The 8,494-nt window shown below is 39.1% G+C and overlaps 1 pseudogene across 1 annotated transcript; it reads left to right on the top strand.

Annotated features, from left to right (window-relative positions):
- The first annotated feature begins 1,247 nt into the window (after positions 1-1,247).
- On the top strand, positions 1,248-2,764 carry LOC128590486 (akirin-1-like; annotated as a pseudogene). The gene has a single exon (XR_008381284.1). The product of XR_008381284.1 is annotated as an akirin-1-like (transcript).
- The last annotated feature ends 5,730 nt before the right edge of the window (positions 2,765-8,494 follow it).

Here is an 8,494-nt window from a genome sequence, read left to right as displayed (position 1 = left end):
TAAGGTCTGTTTTTTTCTGATGTCAATTACTCCATCTCATTTTTGGTTACCATTTGCATGGATTATCTTCTTTTCCCCTTCTTCTTAACATATTTATTGTTTTGTATCTATGGCATGTTATTAGTAGGGAAGCACATATAGTCGGATCTAGTTTAGGGATTTTTTTTTTTTTTCATTTTCTCCAAATTCTGTTGTCAGCCCTTTTGCATCTTCACAACCTCTAATTGATACATTTGCATTTACCGTTAATTACTGATAAGGTTGCGTTTATATCTGCCATTTTTCTATTTGTTTTCTTCATGTTTTTTGTCTTTTTTTCCTATTACTCTACCATTGTTGCCTTCTTTTGTGCTAAATATGAAAAAAATAAATCTCAGGAACACCCTTCTAACTTGTGCCAACAGAAAGGAAAGACCTCAGGCCCCTGTGAAGGACTAGCCCCAAGGTATTCATTAAGGAAATTCCTGCCTAGCTTCCCATAAGCAAGGAATGAAAACTGCAGAGTATATCTAGCTTCTACAACTAAAGTCTGTTGGATTACACACTAATAATGAATTACAAGTTTACCTCCCTAGGTGCAGAACAGAGACAAGACAAGATCAAACATTCTTCCACACAGGGTCACATACATAATTGATGCTCCTTTCACTATCTTTTTCTCCTGGAACATTTGCCTTATCTTATGTAAAATGTATATTTTTGTTTGTCTCCTGAGGATGTAACTGTTTTGTCTCACTCCCCCCTTCTGCCTTTTTTTTGTTCTTCCTGTAAATGCTGAGACTTCAAGATTCTCCTTTGGAAAAACAGCCACAGTTTTGTTTGTGGTTTGAGCCATTTCCTGAGTGCATCTTTAAGTTTAGCTAAATAGGCCTCACCTGATTGAGATTTTTGCCTCAGTCAATTTTGTGTCAAAAAAATAATATTACTGATTGCATTATTTTAATTACTTTATTATTGTTTTACTTTTTTTGTCCGTTAAGTTTGTTCTTAGTGCTTTCTCTGGGAATTATAATGTCTTAATTCTAGCAATCTGGTTGACATTAATATCAATACAATCTCCATAGTGTGACAAGGAGATTGGTCCTACCTAGCTTATATTTCTTCCACCTTTTCTTATACTTACTGTTATAAAATATAACTAATCCGACTGGAGCCGGCTTGGCTTGCGAGCCCGGCTGAGGAGCCGGACCTTGGGTCGCAGTTGCCGCCGCGTCCGCTCTGGGTCTCTGGCCCCTCAACCGCACCGCATGCGGGGCCAGCTGCAGCGGCCCGTGGAGTTCCAGGCGGCTCTGCTGAGCCCTGGTTCCCCGAAACCGTGGCTCTGCGCCCCTTCCCCGGCCCCGCTCCGGGCCTTAGGCCCCCGGACGCCCAGCCGCCCCCGCCGCCGCTTCAGACCCAGACCCCGCAGCCCACTCTGCAGCAGCCCGCCCCCCGGCAGCGAGCGGCGCCTTCCAACTCCGGAGCAAATTTTTTCAGAACATAAAACAAGAATATCGTCGTTACCAGAGGTGGAGACATTTAGAAGTTGTTCTTAATCAGAGTGAAGTCTGTGCTTCGGAAAGTCAACCTCACTCCTCAGCACTCACAGCACCTAGTTCTCCAGGTTCCTCCTGGATAAAGAAGGACCAGCCCACCTTCACCCTCAGACAAGTTGGAATAATCTGTGAGCGTCTCCTTAAGGACTATGAGGACAAGATCCGGGAGGAGTATGAACAGGTCCTCAACACCAAACTAGCAGAACAATATGAATCTTTTGTGAAATTCACACAGGATCAGATTATGCGACGGTATGGGACAAGGCCAACAAGCTATGTGTCCTGAAGCTGTGTTGCATATCTGGGTACCAGGTTTGGTCTCAAGAGATGGCTGCTGTACACTTTTTGCAACTGGTTTGATATCACATTTCAGCTCCAACTTTGCATCCTGAGAATCCATAGCATTTCTGCAGGTCCATTTTATACAACTTGAAAGACCTTAAAACTTTCTGGTTGCCACAAGCCTATCTTTCTTTTCTGCTCATCCAATAGACAGCTGTGCCCTACTGTGATAGATTTTCCAAACAAAAATACCTGGAGCAGCAGTTTAGCAAAATATGCCTTTAGTGGCACTCAACAAATGGAGTTTCCCCAAGCACAGTTCTGTAAGAAGTGTGTGTGAGAGTGTGTGTCTATCTGTGTGTGTGTGTTTTAAGTTATTTGTATTGTGCAAATTTTTTTTTGATCTTGGGGATTCTGGCTGTGAATTTGATGCACGACAATTATGGTTTAAAACATTTGCTTGGTCTACAGAAGGTCATTAATGTTTTGTGACCATAGAAGTTGTAACAGTGGATTGTTTTATGTGTAGGTATTATTGTTAAATACAGGGACTGTTGCCAGGCACAGAATATGAATCATAAGTTAGGATGGACATTAGATGTGATTATGAGGATATAGTGAAGGTCTGCAGTCCTAGATCTACAAATGTGTGGTGAGAAATTAGAACAAACTGGAGACGGCCATTGACACATGGACTTTGCCTGGCTGTGTTAGAAAAATACTTTGACTCCAACCCTTAAACTACCCACGTGGAGTCAGCACTCACCTCATTTACACTGTCAAGAGCTCCCTGGACACTGAACCTCCAAGGGGAGGAGGTCTCCCCTGAAGCAGGAGCATCAGGGTTTACTCGGGAGCATAACATAGGTGAGTGTGGGCCAGGGGCTGGGTCAGGCCCTGGCAGCACTGCTGCTTGGGAGGAGCCACTTCACCTTTGTATCAGTTGTTAAAAATAGAATTTCGATCTTTTGGTCAGGTTCCCCCCAATTCTTTTGAGGTGTCCATGTTCAACTGCTTGAGATTTGTTTTGGCAACCCTCTGCCTGAAGTTGCTTATCTACTGTTCTTCACCTTATTTCCAAGGCTGAGGAACAGAAAGTAGCCTCTGTTTTGAGGAGGTGGAAGTTAAGTATACATTTATTTTTTACTGTGACTTGTTTAGGACCACATTTTACATAATGCCTTGTTTCCTTTATTACTGTTTCTGAAAAGGAAAGTTCTGTTAATATTGTTTAGTTTGAATATAGAATAGTTATTTTAATTAGGGCTTATTTTGAAAAATTCTGAGTTTAATTCAAATATATGCCAGTACCTTCTGAAGTAAGGTTATATTCAGAGACAGTTGTTCTGATGAGATGGCTTAGAGAAATGTCTGGAATATTCACATTCGAAGATTCCTTATTAATGAATGTCTTTGACTTAAATCTAACCAAAAACCGCAACATTATTCTTTGTACATTTTCATTATATAATGTTAACAAGCGTAGTTGCAAACAAATAAAATACTTAAGCTATTTGTTTACTTTGCTTGCTTAATACTGTGATAATGTTTATTAATTAATATAACTTACATGAGGCTACTATAACTATTTCTCCAGTACGTTGAAGATTTATAGAGTATTTTTAAAAGCCCAGCAGTGATTTTTTAAATTAAAGAATGATTTTACTTCAAAAAAAAATAAAATATAACTAATCCTCATTATTCATGGCCTTGTATTTTAAATTTCCTTACTTGCAAAAATACACTTGTAATTTCAAAAATATTACCAAATAGTTGCATTTCTGTGGTCATTTGCAAACATGCACATAATGGCAAAAAACAAATAAATAAATAAATAAATGAGTCACCCAACCTGCACAATCCCAGCTAAAGTTGCAGAAGGCAATGCTCTGCTCTCTTGTTTTAACTGTCATACAGAACCAACCAGAGGGTGGAAACTGGAGTGCAGTAGCACAGTGCAGTGAGCTCCAGCTCCAGAGCCAGGGGCTGGCATTTGAATCCCACCCCAACAACTATTAGTGGAAAGGCCTCAGGCAAGTGCTTTCATATTTCTAAATCTCATTTTCTCATTAAGATAATAGAATCTATCATGTTGAGTTGTTTTTAGGATTTATGGTTATAATTAATGTGATGTATATAAATAAATATATGATAAAAGCTTCCCAAGGAAGAAGCTTCTATGGGAGGAATAGTTTAGTATTAACTAATCAGCATTCACGGTACTTTATAGAACATGTCTATGTGTCTATGGTGAATAACTAGGATTTACAGTATATCTTTGTATTAATACATTGCAAATCAGTATTCTCCAGAGAAATAGAAATAGTACTTATGTGAAGGGATTCGCTCACAGGATTGCAGATATGGACAACTGTGACATCTGTAGGGTGGGCCCAGCAAACTGGAAACTCAAAAGGAGGTGGTGGTGTAGTCTTGGGTCTGAAATGCAAGGATAGCTTGGAAACAATGGCAGGATTTTTATGTTTCAGTCTTGAGGAAGCGTTTCTTCTATGGGAAACCTCAGCTTTTGCTGTAAGTCCTTCAACTGATGGAAAGAAGCCTATTTGCATTATACAGGGTGTCCATAAACTTTGTATGCATTTTTATATAGTTGCAATAGGGTAATCGCTTTTACTTAAGGTCAACTGCTTGTGGATGAGAAATACATATATTAATGGAAAATATTTTCACAATAACATCTAGGCTAGTGTTTGACCAACAGCCAGGTCCCATGGCTTAGCCTCGTGGATATAATTCAGCTGTCATGATTTATAATTATTGCTTAATAGAATTTTCTTTTAGAAGAGATAGGCTAAAAATGTTAAACAAAAATATATTCATACTGTCCTATACGTATATTATCAATGTAGTTATATTTCTAACATTCTTTTTCTCGTCATAGTTTAAGTACTATCTATTGTGCTTCCATTTATTTCTGAAGGATTCCCATTAGCATTTACTGTAGGAAAGTCTTGCTAGTAACAATTCTCTCTCTCTCTCTTTTTTTTTTTTTTAAGACAGAGTCTCACTATGTCACCCTGGGTAGTGCTGTGGCGTCACAGCTCACAGCAACCTCAAACTCTTGGGCTTAAGTGATTCTTTTGCCTTGGCCTCCCAAGTAGCTGGGACTACAGGCACCTGCCACAATGCCCGGCTATTTTTGTTGTTGCAGTTGTCATTGTTGTTTTTCAGCTGGCCCAGGCCGGGTTTGAACCCACCAGCCTTGGTGTACGTGGCTGGAGACCTAACCCCTGAGCTATGGGCTCTGCCAAATTTTCTCTTTTTTTCTTTTTTTGAGACAGAGTCTTACTTTGTCACCCTCGGTAGAATGCCATGGCGTCACAGCTCACAGCAACCTCAAACTCTTGGGTATAAGGGATTCTCTCGCCTCAGCCTCCCAAGTAGCTGGGACTACAGGTGCCCACCACAACACCCGGCTATTTTTTATTGCAGTTGTGATTATTGTTTAGCTGGCCGAGGCTGGATTTGAACCTGCCAGCCTTGTTGTATGTGGTTGGAGCTGTAACCTCTATGCTACGGGTGCTCCGCCAAATTTTCTCATTTTTTACCTAAAAATAATTTCTACATCATTTACCATTTTCAAAACACAGTTTTAATGTATCTAAAAATTTTTGTTTTTATTCTCTATTCTTTTTCCTAGCAATTTGAATATATGTATTATCTATTGCTTTCTGGTTTCCATTGGTTTATGATGATCAATCATCCACTAACATAATTGAAGACCCCTTGTATGTGAAGAATCACTTCCCTCTTGTTACTCTCAGGATTCTCTTTGGCTTTGTAATTTCCACAGTTTTCATTATTATATGCCTAAGCATGGATCTCTGAATTCAGACTACTTGGAATGTGTTATGCTTCTTAGATATGTATATTAATGCTTTTCTTCACATTTGGGAAGTTTTCTGCCACTATTTTGTTACATATTCTTCTGCCCTTGTCTCTCTATCAGAAAAGCCCATTATATTCATGTTAGCAAACTTGATGGTCCCACAGATTTTTCAAGTTCTGTTCATTTTTTTTCCACTCATGTTTTAAAGCCTTTAGACTGGATAATCACGATCAATCTATCATAGTTTATCATAGTTTGCTGATTCATTTTTTGCCCACTTAAATCTGTTGCTGAGTTCCTCAAGCAAATTTTTCATTTCATTTTTTTTAGCTTTCAATGCCAGAATTTACACTTGGTTTGCTTTCATCATTTCTATCTTTTTTATTGATATTACATTTGGTATGTTTTTATACTTATCTTCTATTTTTATACTTTCCTTTTATTTTTAGACATAATTCTAATATTTAAAATGGTGAATTAAAATATTTGTCTAATAATTTCAAGTGGCAGACTTACTAATGAATAGTTTTCCATGCTGATTTTTGTTCCTATGCATAATCCATACATTCTGGATTCTTCCTTCTTTTTCTTTTCTTTTTCCCCCCCATATCTTATATTTTTTTTTTATTGTTGTTGAAAACAGAGCATTTTAACTAACATAATGTGGCAAATTTGGAAATAAAATTTTCTCCTTACCTTAGGATTCATTGTTCCGTATGTTGTAGTGTTTTCTTTATGTGTTTATTGACTTTTTCAGAACTAATTCTTTTATATCTGTAGCCTTCATCCAGTCTGTATCATGAAATCTCTGCATAGTATTTTATTTAGACATTTGTTTTGCTGACAGACTCTGTGCACGTGTTGGGCACTTTTAAACACTAAGCCAGGCTGAAAATTCATTCTTAGCCCTCACTTTCTGCTTGCTCAGAGTCCCAGGGTTAGCAGAGGTAAGAGCTTGAAGCATTCTCAGGTGTTTTCTGGCTATACACAGCCTGGGCATACACAGAGCCCTATGCCAAAGGCAGCTTTTGTCCCCAGCTTTTTCTTTTACACTTTTTTTTTTATTTTTTTGCTAGCTTGTCCCAAATTGTTATGCACTGCTTAAGGCAGCAATGTTAAACAATTGCTAATTACTTTTTTTTTTAAGCCCCCAGACAAAAGACTATTCACACTAGGACAGCTCCAACTTAAGACAAATAAAGACAGTTTTGAGAGTGGGGCCTTTCATGGTACTGCCAGGCAGGAAAATGATATTTTTATGGAAATGGACTTTGAAGGAGTTCCGACTCCATTCTGCTTCCCCGAGCCATGCTTCCATGGGTTCTGCCCATGCTTGGTGGCTGCTGAGTTTTGAAGGTACTGTGGAGCTGAAGATGTAGGATGAATATAACTTAAGTTGACATGCCACAGGGTTCACTTATTCCTGAAATTTGGTTATTTTTCCTGAATAAACACTCTTACAATTGCTGAAAGCTATTGCTTAAATTCTAGACTTCTGAACAAAACATTATTCTAACTATTTGTCCTGTTGCTTTTATGGAGCAGAGGATTTGGGGAAGATCCTAGTCTGTTGATTTTACTGGCAACCCCCACCCCCTCCCAGTTATGTATTTTATATATATATATTTTTTTTTTTTTGTAGAGACAGAGTTTCACTTTATTGCCCTCGGTAGAGTGCCGTGGCGTCACACAGCTCACAGCAACCTCCAACTCCTGGGCTTAGGTGATTCTCCTGCCTCAGCCTCCCGAGTAGCTGGGACCACAGGCGCCCGCCACAACGCCCGGCTATTTTTTTGTTGCAGTTTGGCCGGGGCTGGGTTTGAACCCGCCACCCTCGGTATATGGGGCCGGCGCCCTGCTCACTGAGCAACAGGCGCTGCCCCAGTTATGTATTTTAAAAAGACATTATTTCTATTAACTGTATATAGACTTCAAGAAATGTTGAATAAACAGGGATATCTGACACACCAGGAAACTGATTTTTCTATTAATGTATTTGTCATTTCTTGATATTCACTTTTAAAACTATGCACGAGCCCTATCAAGTCACTTAGGATGCACTGGTTTTTCTAATATGTCGTAAGGTCCGGAACACTGAACACTTACTGTCTTAGCTCTCAGGTCCTGTCCTGTGACTTACCCGGACATCTCCTGCTAGTCGGCGAGGATGCTGGTTAGTATCACCTCCTCTTTCATTATCTCTTCTCTACCAGACAGATATTGGAGGGTATCACCACATAGTGCCCTATTTTCCTCTACTACAGAATTTACCACATACTAGTGTATATAAGTATCCCCCTAAAAACAAATAAAAAGCACTGTAAAATGATTTTTATGTATGAGTGGACTAGGTCTAACATACTACACATATAATTATGATGTACATCTACACATATAAAAAAACATACATATGTTGAAAAAATGAGCTTCAATGCCAAGAATAGTTACCTCTTAAGGGTAAAGGAGATTCTGCTGCTTTATACTTTTCTACACATTTAAAGGTGAGCCCATGGGTCTTAATAGCAGCCTTTGAAAAAGATAATTTGGAGGAGCTGATGTCTAAGTCTTGGAAATTTCTCTATACGTACAGCTAACTCATCTCCCTTGGGAAAGTGCTGCTGTCAGGGGAAGGCAAATTAACATTTGCAGGCACAGAACACAGCCACACAGGAAGTCTGAATCGCTCTCATCTCAGACCACAGCAAAGAATTTCCTCCAGCTCTTCTGCCAGCACAGACACAAAAATAAGTAAGTAAACTGCTGTTAAAGTTCCCTGGCATCACTCTTATGATTTACGACAATTGTCAGCCCTGAGTCCAAATAACAC

The sequence above is a fragment of the Nycticebus coucang genome, chromosome 7, assembly GCF_027406575.1.
Source record: "Nycticebus coucang isolate mNycCou1 chromosome 7, mNycCou1.pri, whole genome shotgun sequence".
Lineage (NCBI taxonomy): Eukaryota > Metazoa > Chordata > Mammalia > Primates > Lorisidae > Nycticebus > Nycticebus coucang.
This window is presented reverse-complemented; position numbering and strand designations above follow the sequence as displayed.